This window comes from Crocodylus siamensis, chromosome 2 (assembly GCF_052110815.1).
Source record: "Crocodylus siamensis isolate JL-2025a chromosome 2, ASM5211081v1, whole genome shotgun sequence".
NCBI classification, from domain to species: domain Eukaryota; kingdom Metazoa; phylum Chordata; order Crocodylia; family Crocodylidae; genus Crocodylus; species Crocodylus siamensis.
In genome coordinates this window covers 212,365,652-212,390,554 of record NC_143396.1, presented here as the reverse complement: position 1 = coordinate 212,390,554, position 24,903 = coordinate 212,365,652, and the positions used below count along the sequence as shown (strand labels likewise).

At 48.8% G+C, this 24,903-nt stretch overlaps 1 long non-coding RNA gene across 1 annotated transcript; it reads left to right on the top strand.

Annotated features, from left to right (window-relative positions):
• Nucleotides 1-7,479: 7,479 nt before the first annotated feature.
• LOC149871681 (uncharacterized) lies at nt 7,480-10,100 on the top strand. Its single transcript, XR_016440551.1, has 3 exons — nt 7,480-7,634; nt 7,807-7,965; nt 9,896-10,100. It is a non-coding gene; the product is annotated as an uncharacterized LOC149871681 (long non-coding RNA).
• The last annotated feature ends 14,803 nt before the right edge of the window (nt 10,101-24,903 follow it).

The following is a 24,903-nucleotide window of genomic DNA, read 5'->3' as shown; positions in this document are numbered from 1 at the left end:
AAACAGGATAGGGGGAAGAAGAGGACAAGGCAGGCTGGCACACGAGTAATCCTATGATGGCAGGTCAGGCCAAGGGGAGTTGCCAGCACATCAGCAGGAGATCAGTCCCACAAAAGAGGGGAGAGCACTAAAGGTGGTGTGAGGCTGGGGTGCAGGGGTGGCGGAGCCCCGCAATGTGACCGCCGAGGGATCCCGGGCCGTGGAGCACCCACGAACTGTCCTTAACTGAACCTAACTGCAAGTCATGGCGGGTGAGAACTAAGGCAGGGACTGGACATTAAGAGACCTACTCCGAACCCGTAGCGATCCGGCGTGATCAGCGGCGTTTCTCCCCACCAAAGGTGAACCACCTACGGGGAGGGCCCCAGTCCGGTGGTCACAGCTGCAAAAGAGCCAATGGTGCACTCGTGTTGCAAGACAAGCCAAGAGAATCATGGATTCCATTAACAGGACTACCAGTTGCAAGTCAAGGGAAGTGTTTCTTCCTCTATTCAGCACTGGTGATTGTGTTCAGTTTTGGGTCCTGCACTTCAAAAAGAATGTGGATAGTTTGGAAAGAGTCCAGCAAAGAGCAACATAAATGATTAGGGGTCTCTGAGGCAAGACTTGTAAGAAAAAGCTGAAGATCTAAGGTCATACAGTCTAGACAAGAGCTACTGCCGGGGGATTTGATAACAGTCTTCAAATATCTGAAAGGTGATAGAGATGGCATTTTCTCTGTGACTGTAAGGGACAAGCCTAAAAGCTATCCATTCAAGGTACAGCAGGGGAAATTTAGGTTGGAGATGAAGGAGGGACTTTGGCTATAACGGTGTTAAACATTGAAACCAACTACCTAGAGAAACTGTTTAATCTCCATCCTTGGCAATTTTCAGGAGTAGGTTAAACAAACTCTTGGAATGAATGCTTTAGTTAGGCATGCTCTTATCCTGAGCAGGGACTGATCTAGATGACCTTGTAATATCCCCCACTTCCCTATGATCCTATGTATTGTGTGGGAGTTGTTGGTTGCATCACCTGTTTTGTACCTCTTCCAGCGACAGAAAATGAAAGGAGAAAAAAGAGAAGTTTTCATTTAGAATCAGATGGCATAGCCAGTTGAAACTCATGAGGAAGAAATCCAGTCTCACATAGGTGCTAGCAAAGATAAGGTTGAGCATGCAATGGACAGATGTATGTACAAGCATGGGTCATCATTCATAGGCTACAAATCACTGTTGTTCACTTAATTTAATAATAAAACACTGGCATCTATTAAAGACAAAATAATCCTATTCTTATTATTCACATTCACGTAAAAGAAAAATCTTCATCTGTTAAAATAATAAACCCAATAAAGGCTTGTCAATCTGAGCTACAAATTTGCTGTAAGAGTAATAGACTACTGGAAACTGAATCACTTTATCTTATTGTTGCTGCATATTTTATTTACGTAGAATGTTATCTTATTTTTAAAAAACACATTGGCTGACTATTTTGCAATTACATGTCATTTGTTAATTTTAAAGTAAATTAGAAAACGCTAAGTACAACTCTAAGGATAGATTTATTTTTTCTTTTTTTCTTTTTTATGGGTAAAGAATCCCTACTTTTTGCCTTCTTATATTATGGAACAATCCAGTTTCTAGCTATAAGTATTAATCAAACTATGAGTCAGCAACTCCTCCATATTGCAAACTCCAGGAGGACAGCTCTATGATAGCCTCAAGGTCAGCAAACTTGATCGTTTCTCCATCAGTCAATTCACTGCAACTCAGTGTCAGTCATCTCAGAAACTCATTTAACATGTCTCCTCACACATTCACTGACTGATTTTAATGTTCACAACATCTGTTGTCAACAAAGAAAAATAAAGGAAAATGAGTTTTGATTTGCATCCTTTTATGATAAGGTATTCAAAGCACATACTGTCTCTACTTTCTCCTGGTGGTATTTGCATATGAACCTTTATCCATTCTTTCCTTTTGTTCAACAAATCTGATTGTTTTCCTCCTTCCTCCCCTCTTACTTATGTTTAATCCCCCTAAATCTTGTTAAAAATAGAAAACTTCACAGTACCTTTCAGAGTCAGCAATATTCACAAAAAGAATGCTTCAGGTAATAGTCTAGGAAAATAAACCTGCCTCCTGAGTTCTAATTCTGCATTAGATACCATTGAAGATAAGAAAGGTTATTTTACAGGAATATCAATACCTAAAGAGCAAAGCAGAAGAACAGGAAATATACAGTGTAATAGTCACAGAAAGACCATTGGTATTGGGTCTCCTATTTCCAATTACACACCCAAGTGTTGTGTGTCTGCAAAACGGAGGCAATGACAGGTACCGACTAAAATGGTTTACAGGTCTTTTTTATTGTAAAATGCTAAGATATCATTGTTGTTTTATTATTATTTATACTGTGGTACCAAGGGATTGGGGTACATACTGAGTTAAGTTTTGTGTAAACTAATAACAAAACATCAGTGTTTGTTATAGAAAAGTTTCCAGTTTAAGTATGAGACAACAGGTGGATAAAGCCAGCATATGGGGAGAGGAGTCAAAGGCAGCAATGAGACAGTATGAGTCTGTGTGAAAAACAGCACCCAGAGGCTTCACGTTATCAAGCGTTTGTACAAAGCAAGGTGGATGATAATTTAAGGACAATGGAGTGGCTTTGTTGCTATTTACAAGACACGTCTACACATGGACTTATGGTGCTATATTGTCATGTGTATCTACACATGATTGCCAGCTACATCGCCATAGTGGCATGTTCCCTGTTTATAGCGCACTGCTAAGACGTAGCAGTAAAACCTAACTCTGTGCTGCATGCATGATACAGTAACCACCCGTACTGCACTGTGCTTTAGTACTTCTAAAAAGTACTAAAGCAACATGTAGACTCACCCATAGAGCATGCTTCCCATGATGAAACTAGGAAACGATGAAGGTACTTGTCTGAAAATTAATAAATGATTTTGAAATCCAGCATTGTTGTCAGAGTAGCGATATAAACAAAATCTTCTTGCATGCAGTCCAGAAGTACGAAACTATTTTGGAAGTAAAGCTAGCAAGACTAATTGAAGCATCATGAACTGGTCTGAGTCTGGTTCAGATAAAATAGTCCACAGGCTCTAAATTAAGCCAGCCACTCCTTTTTATTGGGGATAAGTGGGCTGATTTGATTTGATTTGATTTGATGGTCTGTTTTATCTGTATGTGAACAGGTAAAACCCTGGCTCCACTGAAGTCAATTGCAAAGTCACACTGAATTCATTGGAGTAGAATTTTTTCTCCATTTAATTAGAACTTCAATTGTTGTGTCTTGATAGTGTATTCACCACTGTTCCTAAGTATACAGTCTAGAAATCATTATTCTGTTTTTAAAACTTAGATTGTCTGTTGTGTCCTAAGTGGGAATACCCAGAGAAAGATGTTTCTTTTCTGAAATTAGTAAAATGGAGAGACTAAAAAAGCAACCCTTCCCCCAAAAACAAACCCCAACAAACAGACAAACCAAAAAAAAATGTTTTCATTTATTTCAGAAGAAATGTAACATGAAAGGATTAGAGCTGAAAACATTATGGAAAACATAAGCAAAGGGGGGTGTATTATAAATAGCAGACAGATCAAGACATTATGATTCTAAAGGGTATGAATAACATAATTTGTTCCCCGAATTCTCTGAAAATGGTAGTTATCACTGATATGACATTTGTCAGGTTGGCTTGATTTCTCAGAATGTTCACAAGACTGTTCTATTGTTACTCGGTTATCATCATTTGTCCTTTCAGTTGCATAGTATTCAGTGGCATTGTTGTCTTTTCAGGTTCCTTCTGCATGTCTGCAATTATAATCCTTTATCAGGTTGGGCAATGAGCTTGAATCACACTAATGACTTTGAAATGATCTGCCTAAACTGTCAAATGTTCCCTCCCTCCCCCGCCAACATGAATTCCCAAATTTGGAAAGTTAACTCTTCCATTTTCTTCTATGCTCCAAAAGTCTATGCCAGAAGACAGAAGAGAGAATGGCAGAAGGGAGACTCATATGGCTGTTGAAATTAATTTAGTTGCCAATGGTGAGAATGGATTGTTCTTACTATGACACTAGGTGACCTAGTTTTAAGAATTATTTAATATAGGCTCTATAGAGAGCCTAGGATTCAAATACCACATCCATGCAGCAAGCCAGAGAGATCTCCTTGGTGCTTACAGTGTAATTGTAAAGAGAAATGTAGATTTAGGGTCACATTAAGTTTGTTTCAGGGAAATCTCAGGGAATATCATACCAACCCAAGGCACTGAAGAAATTACATCTCAAAAAACCAGATGCAAGGATGATGCTCCAGGCAGAGGCAGGAAGGAAAATGAGAAGACTGAAGACACCTACATCCTGGTGGTGCCTCTAATATCTCTTCCTGAGGAAAGGTGCATGATGCCTACCATGCAGGCATGTGCGCTCGCAGCAGCTCAAATAAGAGAGGCACAAATTTATGCTGGAGATATTTGCCTCCACACACATGCCTGGACATGCACTCTGTGTGGGACAAGTTGTGCCACTTGGGGCAAAATGACCCCGCACAGCTCATCCCAGATCTGCAGCCAAAGGGAGCTAGAGCATGGGACCAGCACCTATGCTCGCCCTAGCAGTATAAAAAGGTGCAGCTCAGGGATACTTGCCCTTAGGAGCTTCTGGGGGGAAGCTGACCATGCCCCTTCTTGCTCCAGGTTTCTGCTACTGCTCCTGCTGCTGCTGTTGCCATGCCCCCCCACAGGGGGTTGTCCTCTGCCACATGCCATTGTCCCCCCCGTGGAGGGCCCACCATACTCCGTCCACACTGCACCACCCCCCAGCACCGCATCTCAGCAGCGGACCCCAACTTTTGCGGTCCTGTTCCAGCCTGCTGTCATCCCACTGCTAAGTTGCAGCTGGGGGACAGCCCGGGGAGAGGGCCTGCACTGCCTACAGAACCCTCCCCACCACCACCACCTAAGGGTGCCCTGATTGCCCCAGCTGCCTCAGGCAGACCACGCCCCACCTTCCCCTTCAACTGAAGCACACCTTCAGTGGCTGACGTCGCTGACTGCTACCACCACCACTGCTGGTGCTGCTGCTGCTGCCTGTGCTGACAATGCCCGCCCCCAAGGTGGGGGGGTGGGATTCCCTGCCACATTGCCTTGCACCACCCTGCCCCACACCTACACTGGATTACTTCCTTAATTGATTGTTTGCTTCTGCACTCCCTCACAGATGCCTCACCACATATGATCCTTTGCCTTGCTTCCTGCCTGCTGCCCTGCTGCTTAGTACCTGGCTGGAGGCCTGATGGGCTCCACCAAACAAAGCCCCTCCACCACTCCAGCCATCTTTACATCTGCCTCAGGAGCCGCCCCTGTGTGTCTGTTAAGTCCTCTGATCCACTCCCCTGCCCTGGTGTGAGCCAACTCAAATCTCCCGTGTGTGTGTGTGTGTGTGTGTGTGTGTGTCCCCTCCCCCACCTTTCCTGGGCATTGCCCACCCAGTTTCCTGTGGCTCAGTGAGCTTCAGCTCCCTTCCCCACCACTCATCCCACTCCCCACAGCTCCAGCCTGCCCTGAGTGGATTCACTAGCCCTTCTGTGCTTTTGTTTTTCTTTTTTGGTTTCTCTCTCCTTTATGTGAAGCAATGGCAGGGCAGGAGCGTTCTGGGGTGTGAAGACACCCCCACAAAATGTCCTGAAGCCCTCACTGTGGGAGCAGATTCCAACCAGGCCTCTACGGGGGTGCATATCCCTAAAGCCCACACCCCGGGGGCAGAATCCAACTGACCCCCTCTGGGGGAAGACAAGCCTATAACACCCACTGCAGGGACAAATAGGACTCTAACAGGGACCCAGGGCAAGAGCAATGGGAAAAGCTCCTTTTCAGCCTCCTCCACAGCATGGGGTGGGTAAAACAAGGGCCCTGTCCCCCGTCCTAGACCAATGGCACCTGTGGGGAACAGGTGCACCACACCAGCCAGCACACCCACTCAGCCTGTCCCAGGCTCTAGCCCTTGCCCCACCAAGGCAGCCCCCCAGCAAGGGAACCACAGCTATGCACAGGAAGCTCCAGGGAGACCCTCAGCAGTGGGGGCTGGACCCTCCACCACTGGCCCTTCTAGCTCAAGCAGTGGGCCCCCCTTTCCAGTACTGAACCACAGGCACAGGGTGAAGATTCAACTACTCAAGCAGAAGAACCTGCACTTTGAGACCTGTGTGCAGGCCCTAGCTCAGGTGGTGGGGGCCCCGAAGATCATGGTGGCTTCCCACCTTCATGGCAAGGGGTTTTTTTTTCCTTGCCTCAGGGCTGCCGCACAAAAGGCAGTGGAGAGGGTGATTGGGGTGAAGGGCAAGTACATCCCCCTCAAGCCTCTAGAAGATCCCCTAGATGAGCCCCAGGTGGTCCTCAGCTCTATCCCACTCTATATTCCTAATTGGGCCCTGCTCCCCCAGATCCAAATGCTGGGGAGGGTTATCTCCCCAGCAGTGGCCCTCTTGCTGTGGTGTCAAGACCCCAGCCTTTGCCATCTGTGCTCATTCTACTGCCAGGTCCAACTGGTGGTGGGAGTATGGCTGGAGGCCAAGGGATGCCTTGTGATTCCTTTTCATGGGGTCCTAGTGAGGGTGTTTTATGCTCTGGGGTCCTGCAGTGCTTCTGGTGGCACTCCTCATGGCACTTGCATCACAAGTGCCCAATGGGCTGGGCAGAGAAGGCATCTATGGGTCCCACTGGTGAGAGGGGTGCCACCAACACCCCTCCCCCATCAGGCTCCCCTGGCATCCCAGCCACAGCTGCCCACCCAGTCCCCTCCAAGTTCAGGTGACTCCACTCCCCAATCAGGTTTGGCAGAGTCCTGGGGAAAGAGGCAGCAGCGCACTGCCACACTACCCTCAACACCTCAACACTACCTTTGCCTACTGGAGCTTATCCTCCTGAGGACAGCTGCATGGATGAGTGAGTACAGGTCCTCTCTGGGCCCAAAACCCAGCTGAAGCTAAGCTGGAGCACTCTGAACCAGAGTTCAGAGCACCCAGACCGAGCCCATGGGGAAGCTGATGTCCCCCTACCTCCCGGCCTGCGGGGGATCCCCAGCAGGGCCGGGGGGGCAGAGATTGGGAGCCCCCACACCTGTCCGGCAGGTGCCCGGCTTAGGGCTCTGGAGGCACAGGTGAGGGAGCTCCGGGAGGAGGTTAGCAGGCTGAGGGGGATCAGGGAGGCGGAGGAGGAAATTGACAGTTATTTCCTTTCCCTGCAGGACCAGGCACCCAAGGAAGAAGCAGCCCAGGGAAGGACCTCCACGGCAGAGTGGCAGACGGTCACAGCCAGGACCAGAGCGGCTCGCAGCGAGCAGGTACAAGCTTCTCCAGTCCGACTGGAGAACAGGTACGAGGCCTTGGCGACTCTGCAGGAGATGGAAAGGGAGGAGGAAATCCTTGGGCAGGAAGAAATGCCACATTCTTCACATTCCAAACAGATCAAGAGATCCGAGAGGACCCAGAAGAGGAGGAGACGCGTGCTCGTCATAGGCGATTCCATCCTGAGAGGTATGGAAGGGCCCATTTGTCGCCAGGACCCTTCAGCACGAGAGGTCTACTGCCTGCCTGGAGCTAAGATTCAGGATGTGACGGAGGTAATCCAGGCCAGGATCAAGCCCACCAATTACTACCCCATGGTCCTTGTCCATGTGGGTACTAATGATGCGGCCAGGAGAACCCCCGATCACCTGATGGCGGACTACCAGGCTCTCGGCAGCGTGCTGAGGGAATTTGGTGCACAGGTGGTATTCTCTTCCATCCTACCAGTGAACGGACGTGGAAGACGGCATGAGAACTGCATCCGAGAGACCAACTGGCGGCTTCGGCAGTGGTGTCTCGAGGCAGGCTTCGGCTTCCTGGACAATGACCCACACATTACAACGAGGGACATGCTCAGCTGGGATGGGCTTCACCTGTCCCCCAAAGGTAAGCGTGTGTTTTCTTCCAGGTTGGCGGATCTCCTCCGGCGGGCTTTAAACTAGGCTCGTCGGGGGGAGGGGAAGATGAGGGTGGGGGAGGCTGTGGACCACCAAACCAGGTGGCACCCACAAGGACAGCCCAGCCTGAAGAAAGAGAGCTTTGGGAACGTGAAAGGCAGGGGGTGGACAGCAATACGGCACAGGTAAGGAACGGGAAGGTTAGGGACAAAAAGCCCTTTAGGACTTGGAGCGAGGGGGTAGCAAAAGCACCAGTCACAGGGCTCAAGTGCCTATATACTAATGCTAGGAGCATGGGGAACAAGCAGGATGAACTAGCGCTCCTGGTTGCACTAAACGACTACGACTTAGTGGGGCTGACGGAAACCTGGTGGGATCCATCCCACGACTGGGCGGTACATATTGAGGGCTATAGATTGTACAGAAAGGACAGAGTGGGGAAAAGGGGGGGAGGGGTTACGCTCTATGTTAAGGAGCAATATACATCAACCCTCATCAAGACAGAATCAAAGGATGAGGAAGTAGAAGGACTGTGGGTTAGGCTACATGGGGGGCAAGGAGAAAAGGATTTGGTGGTAGGGGTCTGCTACAGACCCCCACATCAAGGGGAAGAAATAGATTTGGGGCTCCTGAGGCAACTCTCAGAGACCATAAAAGCTAAAGAGGCGGTGGTCATGGGGGACCTAAACTACCCGGACATCTGCTGGGAGACACAGACAGCAAAGTCCCACCGCTCACACAGGTTTCTAACCTGTGTACAGGACCTCCACCTGATGCAGGAGGTACATGGTCCCACTAGGGGGAATGCCTTACTGGATCTGGTATTGGCAACGGGGGATGACATAGTAGGGGACCTACAGATAGGTAGCCATCTGGGGGACAGTGATCACCTAAAAGTACAATTCAACATAAGGCATCGAGTGGGTAAGGTAACCAGTAGGGTGAACGTGCTGGACTTTAGGAAAGCTGATTTCAGCAAACTCAGGCGATTAGTGAAGGATGCACTGCAGAGTAGTAGTTTTGAAACGATGGGAGCCCAAGAAGGGTGGCTGTGCCTTAAGGAAGCTATCCTTCTCGCACAAAGCGAGACGATCCCCGTGCGAGGTAAAAGAGGGAAAGGGGCCAGGAGGCTTCCCTGGCTGACCAGAGAAATCCAGGGCAGACTAAGGGCCAAAAGGGGAGCACATAAAAAGTGGAAACAGGGAGAGATCACCAAAGAGGAATATACCTCTTCTGCTCGTGCTTGTAGGGAGGCAGTTAGACAGGCCAAAGCTACCATGGAGCTGAGGATGGCAACCCAAGTAAAAGACAATAAGAAATTGTTTTTTAGATATATAGGGAGTAAAAGGAAGGCCCAGGGAGGAATAGGACCCCTGCTAAATGGGCAGAAACAATTGGTGACGGACAGAGGGGACAAGGCTGAACTCCTCAACGAGTTCTTCGCCTCAGTGTTCCTAAGTGAGAGGCATGACAAGTCTCTCACTGGGAGTGTAGGGAGGCAGCAGCAAGGCACCAGACTTCCATGCGTGGACCCTGAGGTGGTGCAGGGTCACTTGGAGGAACTGGATGCCTTTAAGTCGGCAGGCCCGGATGAGCTCCATCCGAGGGTACTGAAGGCACTGGCCGACATCATTGCAGAGCCACTGGCGGGAATATTTGAACGCTCGTGGCGCACGGGTCAAGTCCCGGAGGACTGGAAAAGGGCCAATGTGGTTCCCATTTTCAAGAAGGGGAGGAAGGAGGACCCGGGTAACTATAGGCCAGTTAGTCTCACCTCCATCCTTGGCAAAATCTTTGAGAAAATCATCAAGGCTCACATTTGTGAGAGCCCGGCAGGACAAATTATGCTGAGGGGAAACCAGCACGGGTTCGTGGCAGGTAGATCGTGCCTGACCAATCTAGTCTCTTTTTATGACCAGGTCACAAAACGCCTCGACGCAGGAGGAGGGGTGGATGTCGTATACTTGGACTTCAGGAAGGCCTTTGACACAGTATCCCACCCCATACTGGTGAACAAGTTAAGGGGCTGTGACTTGGATGACTGCACAGTCCGGTGGGTGGAGAATTGGCTGGAGGGTCGCACCCAGAGAGTTGTGGTGGATGGGTCGGTTTCGACCTGGAAGAGTGTGGGCAGTGGGGTCCCGCAGGGCTCGGTGCTTGGACCGATACTCTTTAATGTCTTCATCAGCGACTTGGACAAGGGGGTGAAATGTACTCTGTCCAAGTTTGCAGATGACACTAAGCTATGGGGCGAAGTGATCACGCCGGAGGGCAGGGAACAACTGCAAGCAGACCTGGACAGGTTAGACAAGTGGGCAGAAAACAACAGAATGCAGTTCAACAAGGAGAAATGCAAAGTGCTGCATCTAGGGAGGAAAAATGTCCAGCACACCTACAGCCTAGGAAATGACCTGCTGGGTGGCACGGAAGTGGAAAGGGATCTTGGAGTCCTAGTAGACTCCAAGATGAACATGAGTCGGCAGTGTGATGAAACCATCAGAAAAGCCAATGGCACTTTATCGTGCATCAGCAGATGCATGACAAATAAGTCCAAGGAGGTGATACTTCCCCTCTATCGGGCGCTGGTCAGACCGCAGCTGGAGTACTGCGTGCAATTCTGGGCGCCGCACTTCAAGAAAGATGCGGATAACCTGGAGAGGGTCCAGAGAAGGGCCACTCGTATGGTTAAGGGCCTGCAGGCCAAGCCCTATGAGGAGAGATTAGAGAAACTGGACCTTTTCAGCCTCCGCAAGAGAAGGTTGAGAGGCGACCTGGTGGCTGCCTATAAGTTCGTCAGGGGGGCACAGAAGGGAATTGGTGAGTATTTATTCACCAAGGCGCCCCCGGGGGTTACAAGAAATAATGGCCACAAGCTGGAGGAGAGCAGATTTAGATTAGATATTAGGAGGAACTTCTTCACAGTTCGAGTGGCCAAGCTCTGGAACGGGCTCCCAAGGGAGGTGGTGCTCTCCCCTACCCTGGGGGTATTCAAGAGAAGGTTGGATGTGTATCTAGCTGGGGTAATGTAGGCCCAGCACTCTTTCCTGCTTATGCAGGGGGTCGGACTCGATGATCTATTGAGGTCCCTTCCGACCCTAGCATCTATGAATCTATGAATCTATGAATCTATGAAGTAGAGGAACGTCGCCCCCTCCTGATCACCACATGGGAGGGAAAGTGGCCCATCATACAGGGGCCTCCCCATCTAAACCCGACCCCCCCCCCGGGAAAGATAAAATGGGCAATTCCAGTGGAGGAGGCTTCAGGGCTTCAGGACAGTCCTGAGCTTCCACCTTCAGGTCTTCCAGCAACTGCTAGACAGTGTTGGTAGCCGTGCTGCATGAGGCTACCTGAGACATGCCTTCCTCTGCCACTTCTGTGGGCTCTGGTATGACTGGCAGCTCCTGGGCCTGTGGGGATTCTGCCTGCAAGACCTGCGAGGGCTGCCAGAGTTCTACCAGGACCTTCTCCAGGCCTGGAGGCTGGTCTCTGCCTCCAGGTCCCCAGCAACACTCACCCTGGGAACCAAACTTCTCGTTGAGCCCCTCCTCTGGAACCTCCAGCTGGAGAAACCAATGGTAGAGGCACCCCAGTTGCAATAGAGGCTAGTCCTGCGTGGTTTCACCCATATCAGAGACCTCCTGGACTATGATAGGTGGGTGTGGGTGAACACTGCTGTGCTGGCCTGGCACATGAGTTTACCCACGATGCATGCAACCTGCCACCAAGTCCAAGAAGTGAAATCTACCTTACCTCCTGATGCCCTTGTCTTTGTCAGCCAGGTCTTGCACAATGGTGATCCCTCCCCCTCCCCCCTGTGTCCTCCAGCCTGCCAGAGTTTGTCATGGGGCCAGCGCCTCACCTGGCCTTGTGGTGCTCCCTGCTCCACCATCTGAGCCAACTGGAGGACACCAAACTAGGTCACTTCTCCACTCTCTATTGCTGCCACCTCTACATGTTTGTGCACCGCATGATCAACCATGCTGCCCTCTCATCCCACCCAGACACCAAGTGGCAGGACCTGTTCAGTGAGGGCATAGCTGGGGCACCCCAGTGGCTGAGCCTGCACTGCACCTTCATTCCATGAGCCACTGGGAACCTCAGCTGGCAGCTCCTCCATGGAGCCATCGCCACAGGCATGTATGTCATGAGCTTTACCAACACCCCAGTCTCCTGCCCCTTCTGTGGGCAGAGGGAGACTCTAGTGTACATGACGCTCAAGTACACCAGGTTGTGGCCCCCTCCATCTCCACCTCTGGAATCTCCTCCTGAGGTTCTGGATGAACTTCACCTCCCACCTTTTTTATTTTTGGACACCCTATCCATGGCACCACCAAGTCCCAGGACCTCCTCATCAACCTCCTCCTGCCGCTGGCCAAGTAGGTTGCCCAGGGACTGTGGGCCATATACATGATTAGGAAGGAGGCTCTGGCCGAGAAGTTCCCCAGGGACTTCTGGGCCACTTCCCTCTCACTGGTCCACACACACCTCTGGCAGAGCACCACTGGGTGGTGTCCATCACCTCCCTGGATGTCTTTGAGGACTGGTGGGCACAGCCCTGGGGGCTGTGGTCAGTGTCCCCCTCAGGATCACTCATTTTCACATTTTGACCCTTTCACCTTTATGTCACTCCTGTCCTGCTTTTAATTTTTTTTTTGCCTTTGCTATCCCAAAAGTTTCATTGTGTCATTCATCCATTAGCCTCATACAGTAGGGGTTACTAATTAGCCAGGTGGGTCTTAGGGCCCATGGTACTTGCATGACACAAATAGGAGTTTCTGGGGCCCAGCCAATCAGTATCTGGGGACACTAGCCCCTTGTGCCAGCTGGAGTTCTGAAGCAGCCCTAACTAAGAGTTCCCTGCACTCTCCACCCACTGCAGTAGTCTGGCAGTGGGAGCTGCTGCCTGACTATGACCAGCTGCCACCTGCGACAGCATGTGGCCCCAAGGATGCACACTTGCCAGACCTGGGTGGGGATTCCATGGCTGCAGCAGAGGCATCTGCACTTCTGGGCCAACTGCCAGCAGGCTGTGGCTGCACAGTTGGCCTTTGTGCTGCACCATTGTCATGAGTGCCACTGTCCTGCCCTCTGGGCAGCTATCACCCAGAAGATGTTCTCAATATGGTGGCTTGCTTTGAACTTTCAAAGCATGTCCTCCTGGACCCAAGAGGTCAGGCACTCCCAGCTGGGTCCCGGGTGCCAGTACTGGGCAGACTCCTCTGCCTGAGTCCTGCCACTTGCCTCACTAGGAGGACTTCTGGTGTTCCCTATTTAAAAACTTCAAAACCAGCAAGTCTCATCCTGTCTGGAATCTGAGTATGCTGGGTGTATGATGGGGGGAATGTGGGGTTTGCAGGAAGGGGTTGGGAAAGGGTGGGTGGGTGGGTGGGTGTAGAGGGATGTGGGGATGTGTGGGGTGTGTGTACAGGTAAGGAGGAATTGTAGGGGGACTGTGGGTGTATGGAAAATGTGGGGGGTCTGCTTAGAAGGGGTGGCCCTCTTGCCCCCCACAGGGCACAGCTTCCCCTACACAGCACATGGACAGCGCCCCCGTAGGCCCACAGCTCCCCCTGAAGGGCCCACAGCTCATACCCACAGGGCCACAGCTCCCCCCAGAAGAGTCCATAGTTCCCCCTATGCAGGACCCTCAGCCTCCCCTGCAGGACCCACAGCTCCCCTCTAGAGCCACACCTCCCCCATAGGGGGACTGCAGCCTCTGCCACTTGTCATGGGTGAAGCTCAGCTCAGCTTGGAATGGCATGGAGCTGTGCACCTTTCTGCAGCTCCAGGCCACTTGAGCTGTCACCCGAGGGCTGGTGCTGTTCTCAGGTAATGCATTTCATGACAGGCTGGGTACTGCCTCCACAGGCCCTATGAACTGTTTGGATGGGCCAGTTCTGTGAAGGCAGGATCCGGCCTGCCACGCAGTCCCTGTGAGTGGTGCCAGCCCCTGGGTGACAGTCCAAGTGGCCTGGAGGTGCAGAAAGACACACGGCCCCATGCCACATTGCATTGTCCCAAGCCAGGCCACACCTGCAACAAGGTGGTTGGAGCCATGCTGCACCATGGAGGGGCTCCAACAGCAGCGGGCCCTGAGCACCTGATGGATGCTGCTACTACAGGGGGAGGCTGTGCACCCTGTGGGGGACCCATGCCCACCAGCCAACCCCCCTACCCCCATACAACCCCCCTCAGAATCTCTCCACACATGCTGAGCTGCCCCCCCCCAAATCTCTTTCCCTAGTCCCTACTTACCCATGACAGCTTCCAGGTCCCAGTCACTCCAGATGCTTGCCCTGCTCCTGCTTACCCCAGCATGCTAAGGGTTCATGTCCCATATGCTGGGGCAACAGTAGCACATAGAGTTGTTCTGGCCAGAAACCAAAGTGTTTCTCCAGAGGATCAGCTTCTGGGTTACTTCAGGGTAGAGTCCAGAACCATGCGTTGCCCTTTTTTTCCCCCCTCTGTTTTTTTTTTTCCTCATTTGTTTGTTTTTTATTTTTTTGGCGGGGGGTTGGGATTATACCTGGATTTCCAGGTATCAAATTTTGAGCCCACACTGCAAATATGCAGTGCAGGGAACATTTTTTCATTCACAGTGTGCCTCTTGCAGCATCTCAAACTGGTTTGGGACACTGTAGGCATGTGCGTGCTCCTCTGGATGTGCCTACTGAGTGCGTCATGGGCCCCATCCTGTTGTACCTACAGTTCAGTAGGCACTGCCAGAACTCTGCCTCACATTCATCGAATTCTGACTGCCTCTTATCCCAAAACATAGTTTTGAAATTCTTAATTGTTCTGAAGAACCAGAAATCTGAATTATGGAAGAGTAGGACTGTTTAAGGGCTTCCCAGTTTATGCATGCTCCTTGGGTCTTGGTGCTATCGGCAAGCACTAACATAGTTAAATTACAGAATTCCTTCATTTATTTCTGTCCCGGGGTGGGGAACCAAACCCCAGAGTCACGGTGGGCCAGGGTGGCAATTAGACACGGTAACAGGCCGGGTTCTATTGGCTATGGAGAACTGAGGCACGGGAAGCGTAGCAATTTCTTAAACAAGTTGGAAATTTATTTGACTTACGCTTAGGTGCGTAAGAAAACGATGTCTTCAGTTACAGTTTACAAACTTATGTATTACCTCATTCCAGTCGTACACTGGGCATGCTCTGCAATAAGATCTGCATAGCAACTGAGTCTGCTCAGAGCTGAAAATGGGTCAGGGCTGATTGACAGCTCCTGAGGTCATAGAAAGGGTAGTCCAGGCCCTGTATGGAATTTTCCACTCTCAGTCAAACTGAGTTCATGCATTGGCAGCACCTATACTTAAAATTTTGCTTCAACAATTTCTAGATGTACAACCCTACTATAAAGGATAGAAGATTCCCACTAATTGGAAATTGAATTTGCTTTTACAAAGGGCTATAGTTGTTGCCCTGGTCAGGCCAACTCTCAGGATCTCAATATTGCGCTGTTAGGAGGGTGTGACACAATTGCACATATACAAACACACAAATCAATTAGATGCATACACACACACACACACACACTACCAGCTCAGGCACATCCAAACTAGCCTAGGCACATGCATACCTATCACCAAGTCAAGCACATACACACTATACACCCCAAAAGTTAGACAAAAATCAATTGTCAATACCCACACACTCAGTACACATACACAGATCACTAATTTGTATATCATAGACACACACATATATACACACACACACACACACCAGTTCACACACATACACACAGTAAGTTCCCAACTTGGATGGTACAGTATGTATGTGTATGCTTGGGGTACCTGGGATACTTGGGGGAAGGTTAAGGTGAGAGAGAGAGTTAAAGTGTAGGGAGTGAAAGTTGCCAGAACTGGATTAGAACCAGTGGACTAGAGAGAAGCTGACTGAGGAACTGAGGCTTGGGTTTGCTTAAGATCAAGTGGCCCCAGGGTTACTCAAGGTCACTGGTGCAAGGGAAAAAAAAAAGCGTGGTGGCAAGAAGGAGACAGCCAGGAAAGAGTGACAGAAACCTGGGAACTCAGGGCTGGAAACTGAGGCAGACAGCTGAGATATTGGGGGGGGGGTACAGATAAGTGGTGGCAAGGAGGAGACAGCCAGGAAAGAAACTGAGGTAGAACACCTGGGAGCTCAGGGGAAAAGGCAGTGGGGATAAGACAGTGCAAAGAAACAGGGGGGTGGAGGCAGAGAGGAGCTCAGGACAGGTGTTGGAGGTGGCAGTGAGCCAGAAGCAGGAGAGGGAGAAATGAGACAGAAGTTAGAGGGGTGAGGAGCAGAGATTGGAGCAGGGCCGAACTATTGTAAAGCAAAACCCAACTCAGGGTTCCAAATAACAGGTTTATTAAACAGACAACACACTACACAGCCCCATGAAGTTATTGGTTCACACACACACACAAGCACTCACAATGGCAGCAGGAGAAAGAGACTCAGTGGAAGGGCTGGAGTCCAGGTAGGGAAGAGAAGCAGAGTCCAAGTCCTTGGTTGAAGAGGGGGTGGGGGGTGATAGCTACCTATCCAGGCTGGAAAGGGGTCTTTGTCCAGTAGGTGTTATCCGGAGGGGGTTCGCCGGCAGGGCCTCTGGGTGGATGTGGTGGTGTGGCATGGTGCTGGTCCAGATGGAGAGGGCATCCCAAGGAGTCAGTCTTCACTACCCCTTTTTATGGGGCAGACTACCTCTGATCTCCTATGGGGAGGGCCTGTCCAGGCAAGGTCAGTCCTGTCCCAGAGGGCTCCAGGTGTTCTTACTGAGCATGTGCAGCCTTGGCACAATGGTGGGTTGCCTCATCTTTTGTTTCTTGAATGCTGAGGGTGGTTCCAATGGCTGGGTCATTGGTCCAGGTATTGGTGTTGATGGTTCAGTCATTCAGAGGGAGCTATTTTTAGACCTACTGCCATTGTCTCTCAAGCACCCTCATTCATCCCCATTCATTCAGGAACCAAGTTACATAGGAGGGGTAGGTGCGAGTCATGGGTTACACAACTGGGCCTGGGGACAGGATGGAGACTTGACAAACAAAATGGAAACTTGACATGACTTATGCTAACTTACATATGTAGGCCTAAATCATATAGTACCAGTAAAACAGTAATACAGAACAGTAAAAATATAATAACAGTAATTAAATTATTGTATATTGTACAATATAAACATAATAATTATACAATATAAAGAAGGAGAAAAAACAAAACAAATACAACTTGCTACCAAAATAAAATGCTGAAGCTTATCCTATGCCTTAGCTCACTTATACTTATCTATAGGGGTTAATAGATTTTGAGGAAGAGAACAAGTCAGAAATGGTTGGGGAAGGGGAGGGAATGCATTAAAAAAAAAAAAAGAAAAACTGGGGGTTTTGCTACAATATATTTTTTGCTGTTACTACTTTTGATAGCCTATCAATCTCACATCTCTTCCATTTTATTACTACTTTATTTTGTGGAGGGAATGCTGAGCAAATCATATAATCTTTTCAGTTCCTTATTTCTCATTATGTTTGCTGAATAAACACAGCAGCCATCACAGGGTAATCCTTACAGATTGGCTACCTTTAGTCCTTTTCTGCATTAAATTAATTTTTAACAGGATTTTAAATATTTTAATATTGATTTGGCTCACTCGCACTTTTTGCAGTGTCTATTTTTATCAATTTTAATGAGAGGATTATAATTTGCAGGCCAAGATATTCAACAGTAGTTTGATAAATGACTCTTGAAGGTTCCTGTATCAGATTCTAAGCTGAAAATAGAAGTATTTAGAATAAAATCTGAACCAAGCATATTCCAGTGGCTAAAGGTGTTCTGTATAATTTTACTCATATAGTTTTTCTGTGTAGTTTTACTCCTTCAGTACCTTCTGAGAATCTCAAATATTTTTATAGACATTTTTTAGACATCACAACTTCCAATCAGGTAAACAGATATTGTCCTCCTCTATTCAACAGATAAGTAAACTTACAATGGAGTTGCCAAAAAGTAAGATAGCAATTAAAAGTTAGGTTTAGTACTATACCCAAATCCCCTAAATCTTAGTAACAAATAACAATGTGTGGAAAACTCAAAGTTGAAAAAAAAGGAAGAAAAAATGTGTCTAGTGTGTTAATAATATAAATATTTCACACAATAGTTTATGAGTGAAAATTTTAGAGATGAACCCATCCTTCTTAGCATGAATTATGTAACAGATTTAGATCTAAAATTCAAATTGCAATCTTGTGTTTTAAATGAGAGCTATCTTGAGGAAGTGGATTTATAACTCCATAGTAGCCCCTTCACCATTATGCAGAATGCAGAAAATTATGACTCTCTCGGATGCCATCTACCGAGTTTGACCAATCAAGATCAAATAATAAAAAAAGTAGGTAATATTTAGGCTCAACTTTGGCAGAATGTGTTTTATAATCATCTTAGATCATAAGACCAGTGTGACTTACAGTAGATTTTAACTGCATTGGAACTGGAACCATGAAAATATAGGCTCCCAAATATCCCTTTAAACCACTTCAATAAGATCTACTTTGAGTTTGGTACATGTTCCAGCTGAGTTGAAGTCTCGCTAATTTTAGCTGCTGCCTCTCTTTCCCTAAACTCAGAGGTTTATAGGAAAACCAGGTGCCCTCCTGTGCTGTCAGACAACAATCACCGAAATACTTTGTTGTTTTATGTTCAGTGAGGAAATCCCTCTATCTTAAGTCCTCCATGTTGCTTTTATCATGATATCATTTTATCTGCATCTCACATGGTAGAAATAACATGCCATCATCCTTATTGTTATCATCATCATTAGTGTTCTTGTCCCTGTGCACATCATAATACTACTTTTCTTAGAATACCCACTTGGGTATCCGTGATGATGGTACTTTATCCAGTTCCTTTGGTTGCTTATCACTCTGGAGTTTCTTGTTCCTAGGCATGCCATTTGTATGTGCGCTTGGGATCACAGTACTCTGAGCTGGGTCAGAGCAGCCCCAGCTGGCAGGAGGCCTGGGGAGTCAGCCTGCCAGCCCAGAAATGCTCCAGCCCCAGCTCAACATGCTGTAGAGGGGTTGACATGCATCCCCCGCACTGAAGCACCCTTATGCCCTGCCAGCTGGGGCAGCATTGATACATACTATCCTGCTGCAAAGTTAATTAGTTTATTCCAGCCGAATAAGGGTGCATGTCTAATTAAGTGACATCTACTATGGAGCTAATTGTTCTACTCTGCAGTAAACATCTCATGTAGACACACCCATTGAGTTGTAAGTCAGTTTACCTGACCTGAAGCGTATCAGAGCTATAGGTCTGATGTAACGCCCACAAAGGGAAGTTTGTGGAAGTCCTTTTGCTCAAGTCCTATATAGAGAGACATATGAAAGGAAACACTATCCTGCCCTTGCAACACAATCACACAAAAAATATTGACACAGTTAATCTTTTTGTTTTCACCCTATTCATATTTTCTCTGCATTTCTCCCTTGCAAGTGCCTGCCCCCTAACTCACTCTACGGAAAGCAAATAACATAGGGTGCACATGACTATCAAGCATAGAGTTACTTTACTGGTATTTTCATGTCTTTGGCAAAATAAAACTTAACATTGTAGATAAGCTAGGAGAAAGAAGTAACACAGCTAATGGTAGTGGCTGAAGGAAATAAAGAATCTGATTGTGATTACATGTTTCTGCAGCTGGTATGACAATTAGGTTAGAATGGTGTCTATTCAAAATGGAAGAGGGAAATGCTGCAACATCCACAGCTGTGATTTCATTGGGTGTCATTGCAGTGCAGTCTACTTCCTGCCAGTGTTTCTGCCATTACACCAGAATCTGCTTATTTCATTGCTACCTCTGTTGCACTGCCTGCATTTTTCTTGCCTAATTCTATGCCTGTGACTGCAATATTGCTTCATTTTTTATTGCTACTGCTGCTATAAGTACAGTGTTTCTTCCTTCTGTGCCACTTTTCCTATAGCCTCTGCTTTTATCTCTGCTACTTCAGTATCTGTAATGGATGTTCATCCCCATTTTGCTTCTGTTAGACAATGGGCATTTTTACACACGCATTTAAGCACGACTAAATTTAATGAGCATTTTAAGCTAACGTGCATTAAGCCATTTTTGGCAGGTGTTTACATATGCAGGGACTTGGCACTAAAGTTAAAACACTTGACACTAAAGTTAGTGCCAAGTCCCTGGAGCCCTGCCATGTGCTCCTAGTGGTTGGACAGTAACTTTAGTGCTGGGTTGCTTCTACACACGTGTTAATGCGCTTTAACTAATTGAGACTAAATTTGATACCTGCATGTGCAGATATACCTGATAATTTGCAGGTATCAAATTTAGGCACAATTAGCTTAGTTTCACCATTTTAATGGCATTAAGGGCACACACATATAGACACACACCTGTAATTGGATTAAATTAGACTAATGTGCATTAATGTGTCTCATGTAGATGTGCCCAATGTACCCCATTGCTTTCTTTGCTGTTTGCTCTGTTAAACAGAAGAAAGCCTTTGGGGTATAAGGATTTTTCAAGCTAGTAGAAAGGAGTATCTTCTTCCCTTTGCTTTTTTTTTCCCAAGGTGTGCTCATACTTTGCATTTAGTGAACATTTTGATGTTGCACCATTCACATCTACAGCCCTACCTGTTCACTTCCCCATTTTTAAATACATCAGATCTACAATATTGCTAATCAGAAACAAGATATTATTCAGTCTGCATTTGACTTTCAACTCCTAAAGAAGACCTGCATAACAAACACTTGATACACACTCTATTTTTGTTCCCAAGTAAACAAGATGGAAAATTTTCCCTAGGTTTGCATTTCAGGGGTAAAAATGCATTGGGTCTTTAAATACCTTGACAGATAATGATATTGTAACATGTCAGAATTGTTCCTGTCATACTGGGCATGTCTACATGAGACATATTACTGCACAGTTGCCCACTTTTAGGCAACAGTTACCTAATACCACAATTGTACAGTACAAGTGAATGTCTACATGTGCATGACCTTACTGCATAGTAAATTCCCTTACTCTCACTTAAATTGGATACCAGGAAGTGCGGGTAGAAAATTTAATCAAAATTAGCTATTACACAGTAATGCATGTTTAGATGTGACCCACCACTAAGTTTGCTGCCACCCATTAGGGGGCTAGCCTGAGACCAACCCCAGGGATCATAGCTGGGAGTTTCTCCTGCTCCAGTGCTGGACTGCCTCACTGGCAGCCCCTGTCTGTGGACTATAAAGCCAATATCTATTTCCTGCCTGGGGTCACACACCACAGGAGTCTGTGCATTCTCTGGGAGCCCCTCATGCCCCAAACCCTAGTACCCTGGTATGGGCTGGGCAGCAGCACAGCAGAGTGATTGGCTTGCAAGGAGAGAGAGAGGGAGTGGGGTCTGGAGCTGCAGCAGAAGGTGCTGCCAGGAGCCTGGCCTATCCCACTCTGATAAGGAGGTACAGGAGGCAGGCTGCCTTCAGCCAGCACCCAGGGATCCACTAGCCCCAGCAGAGCACACAGAGGTGGGGAATTCAGCCAATGGCTGGCTGGGCCCAGGATTTCCTAGCTGACTTACCATGGTTCCAGGGTGCCAGTGCACAGCTGAGTCTCCCATCTGAGGCCTGGCAGTGCATGGCCCCTGGTGCAGAGCATCTTATCTCTGAAATGTTGCAAACTCTCACAAAAGACTTCTGGCTATGCAGGTCCTGCATCTGGATGCAAGGTAGATGCCTCAGGGCCGAGTGGGGATGCAGGCTCAGGGTTGCTGCCACCCAGCACTGGAGCCCTGTAGATGTGCCGGCTGTGCCAGAGGCACATGAAGGACAGAACCCTCCTGGCAGTGGCCAAGGGGCATGAAGAGTGGGCTCAGACCTGGTGGAAGGAGGACCTGGATCATCAGGAGAGGTGGTGGATGGATGATATCACCTGGAAGGTCAGACTGGGCGAAGTGCATGTTCCAGGAATGAGCTTCTGGCCCCACAGTGGGAGCACCTGCAAATCCTTTGTGCCGAAATAAACATCCTGGGCCAGGCTGTGGAGGCCACAGACAGTGACCGCTGGACTCTAGACACCATTTCAGGCCTGTCAGTTTTGTGTGTACCTGCCACTGCCTGGCCCCCAGCCCTAGCCATGCAGACCAGCTTGCAGCTGCCTGCCACCCCACAGCAGGCCCCACCTAGCCCTGGGAGGAGGTCCTCCACTGCATCCCACCTGCAGGAGCCCTTAGACTATCCCCCACCCCAGGTCTGCTGCCACCTGCCTGGGCCCACCCCGTCACTTGCCCTGGGTCCACTTGGGTTTGGAGCTGGTGGTGCCTGGAGTAGCACCAGACTTAGACACTGGCCCTTCTGGGCCTGGACTTCAGCATTCAGAGGAGAAGCTACCTGCCCTTGAGGATCACTGGCCACCATTGCCCCTGGGTGAGCCTTACACCTGCCATGGTAACTGCAGACCCCAGACCCACTGGGGAATGGTGATAAGCTGGGGTGCTGGTACCTACCACCATGCTTTGCCCCCTAGGTGCTGGCACCCCAAAGAAACCCAACATGGATCACGAAAATACAGAGACTCTTGTAAATAGTTTGAAACTGGGAAGAGGATTTTTTATTCTTAGTGGGTGGGGAGGGTGGTGGAAGCGCTCTGTTTGTTGGGAAGGGAAGGGGAGGGGGGAGGGGCAGGGGGTGATAAAGAGTTCTTGTTTGGACATGTGCCTGGCATGACAGTGGTGCTGGGAGCAGGGAGGGGGTAGTGGGTCTGTGGTCAGTAGGGAAGGCAGGCTAGAAAATGAAATGGTCCACGAGGTTTTTCTCAAGACCCTCCCACACCTGGTGCCTTGGCCCCCACTTGGGGCCTTACTGGGGGGGGACCCACGGCAGTCATGCTCCTGCTGCCAGGCCACCACCACCTGCCACACCACCTCTGCCTAGGCCTCACAGAACAACTTTCCCTGAGTTTTGCAGATATTGTGCAGCACACAGGCTGTGACAAGGACCCAAGTGAGGTTGTTCTCAGCCACTTCAAGGTGTGTAGTAAGGGAATGCCAGCAGCCCTTGAGGCAACTGAAGGTGCATTTGACAAGGGTGTGGGTCTGGCCCAGGCACCAATTAAAGTGGGCCTGGTGAGGGCCCAGGTTGTCAGTGTAGGGCTTCATCATCCAGGGCAGGAGCAGGTATGCGGGGTCCCTGATGAGTAGGGATGGGACAACGACAGAGCCCAGTTGTGGGTCCTCCACTCCCAGCATGAAGTTCCCGCTATCCACCAGTGTGGCCAGTCTGGAGTTTCTAAACACAGGCATCATGCACGCTCTCACCCAGCTCATGCTCACATGTTTCAAGGTCCCCCAGTGGTACATGACCACCTGCAGGACCACAGAGTGGAAATCCCTGAGGCCAGTGTCCATGGGGAAGGCAGGTCACTGGTATATGTGTGCTGTCCAGAGCCCCAATACAATGGGGGAATCCCAGTGCACAGATCCTCATCACTACTTCCTGGGGGTTGTGGACATGGAGGATGGTGTTCACCAGCACATCCTGAAGGGCAGCACACACCTCCAGGACAGCCTCCCTGGTGTGGCCTTGCTCAAACGAAACATGTGCCCCACATACTGCAGGCTAGTGGGTGTGGCCAGTTTGAGCAGTGCCAGGGCCAAGCAGGTGTCAGTAGGGAAGGCCAAGCCCATGCTTGTATCCTGGCACTCCAGCTGAGGCCAGAGCAGGTCCATCCTAAAGGTGTCCACCCACTGCTCATCATCCCAGGAGCACTGCCTCAGGTGCTGCCACCAGTGCTGGCTTGAATGGTGGGCCCAGAGGCGGTGGGACTGGAGGCCCAGGAGGCGACTATGGTCCTGGCACTGGCATTCTGAGCACCTCATCAGCATTGCTGGTGGAGGGCATGTGGTCCGTGGGCAGGCAATCACTGCATGTGGGAGAGCCAGGCAAGGCAATACATTCATGGGCCAGCTGTTGGTTGATGCAGTGGAACAGCAGGGTGACTGAGGTAGATAGCAGGATTGAGGGACCCTGTTCCTCGCTGAAGCAGCAAGGAATGCAGAGGGGATACTAACACAGGTGTCAAGTGCTCCGTCTGCATGTACCTCACTGCTCCTCTGTGCACAAGAACTAGCTGCTCAGAAAGCACAGAGCAGTGCTGGCAACTGGGGCCAGAGACTGGAACTCCCCCTCAGTGGCCACAGGGGTGCCTAGGAGGGCTAGAGGGACCTGGCAGGAAATTTTCTGCCAGGTTGCTGCATGTGTAGACACTTAGCCAAAATTGCTTGCTGCAGTAGCTTATTGCACAGCAAATTCAGTAGCAATTAAAAGTACATGTAGATGCGCCAACTGTCACAAAATGACTGAACCTCTCTTTTGTGATGAGAGTCACAACACGGTGAAATAACCATGATTACCTCTTCAAAGTAAGCATTTTTTCCTCTTGTAATGGTTCACAGTCCTGTTGAAATTAAGCCAGGTCTTATCCATCTCTTCCATCCTGGACAAGTGCAGAATGACTCATTTTTCCCCTACATATTCTCTAGTTCTTTTTCTTATATAGGTCAAAATGAACTGAGGAGCGTATTAACTACTGTTTCTTCTGTGAGACGGTTAGGAAATCTTTTCCTGATATTCAATTTAAATTTTCTTTGCCCCAGTTCTTCATATTTTTTTCTTGAAACAGTCTGTTAGTACCTCACTTTCCTTGGTTCCCAGTGTTTCAGGTACTTGCAGTTGTGAGCATTTTAGCTCAATCAAGAATTCTAAATTACCAGATGAAAATTAGTTATTTTTGCAGGTATTAAATACCCTAAGAAAGGTATTCTAGAAGCCTGTCCTTTGCCAAATAAACCCTGGTTTGGATGATTAAGTAACATCTGTATCTTCCTCCAGAGAAATGGCCTGGGAAATGTGAGGATCA